This window comes from Charadrius vociferus, unplaced genomic scaffold (assembly GCF_000708025.1).
Source record: "Charadrius vociferus isolate BGI_N301 unplaced genomic scaffold, ASM70802v2 scaffold173, whole genome shotgun sequence".
In the NCBI taxonomy this organism is placed as follows: domain Eukaryota; kingdom Metazoa; phylum Chordata; class Aves; order Charadriiformes; family Charadriidae; genus Charadrius; species Charadrius vociferus.
In genome coordinates, this window is record NW_009648369.1 from 3,837,474 (window position 1) to 3,838,904 (window position 1,431).

Genomic DNA, 1,431 nt, shown 5'->3' on the forward strand with positions numbered 1-1,431 from the left:
ACAGGCTGTCAAACTAAGCAGAAAATCTCAGAGAGGCACAGAGATTGACCAAAATGGAAAGACTTTGGGTGCGTTTCCATACTCCTCCCTTCTCTAAAGCACTGATTGCTGGCAGCCCAAGGAACTGAGTTATGGACTGACATTAAAGGCGCAGGTCTGGGAGCGGGAAAATAGTCTGACTGCAGGATTTGATGGCATATGCTGGAACACAGTAAGTGGACAGAAAAATGTTTTAAGGTAAACTCCTTCTGACCCTGAAGTGAAGGTACAGGGCTAATTGAGCATAACTGTCATGAACTAGGAGAACATGGAAGTCTATCAGTTTCTTTTGCTGACTTCCTTGGTGGTGGTTTCATCACTCAGCAGCTTGGTTACAGTTTCCCAGGGGGAAACAAAATGAGATTAAACACAAATTTCTAAACTGATTATGCCACCTGGAGCTGTACGCTTAGCAAACTAGCTTTTCCAGGTGAGGGATCTAATAAAATACACACTTAAGATTTTTTTCTTACCCACTCTTCCCACCAGTATTTGTCTATTGATGGTATCATGGGTAGAATTACTGGGGTTGGCCAAGTATTCGTTCTTTCCTTCTACATCACTTTTTACTAGCAGTTTTGAAGTCCACAATCACACTGTGGCATAATAACAAATGCTTCAAGGATGACACTTTACATTTCCAACAGTACCTTTCTTCCAAGAATCTCTGAGCGCTTTTCAGCGTGAATTACCAACCCACCTCTTGGTGATAAGTAGGTGTTATTTCCATTTTCAAAACTGAGAAACTTAAACTGCTGCCTAAAGTAACTGTGAACCATCTATCTACTTCTTGGAGCTTTCTTTTTCTTAACTTGTTTTCCATGCCCTTTCCCTTTTCCCTCCTGGACCATTCGTAACCTCAATTTCCTCTCTCTATCCATAATAATCCCCTTGACGCAACCTGATATTGTACCCAAACTTTAAAACTCTTTTCCCCATGCAACTTGGATGTGAATGTGAACTGTGCATAAGTGCTCTCCTGATTCAGGTAATAACATACATTAGTGCATTTCAAAGAGGTGTATTTATGTAGATAGGTTTAAATTGTTATTTCCATTTTATATGTGTATGTGTGGGTGGGGAGGATTAGACTGCAGATAAGTTAAAGAACACAGGTGTCTCAGATGCCTCTGATGTGGGGTACTGAATTGGAGAGAGGCACTTTTGCAAAGATGCTAAGCACTTACTGCTCCCACTACTTGGAAAGTTCAGACCACTTTGGCGAATCTGAGCTTACACTGCCTGTTGCTTAGTAGGACACTGGTCGGCGTATTGACTAGTGTCTGTTTTCAGTCTAAATAAACAAGTATTTTCCTCCAGAAGGGTGCTTTGTTCAAGATAAGGGTAACTGGTTTCACTCCCAGTATTCACTGTACATATCTCTGAAATAAA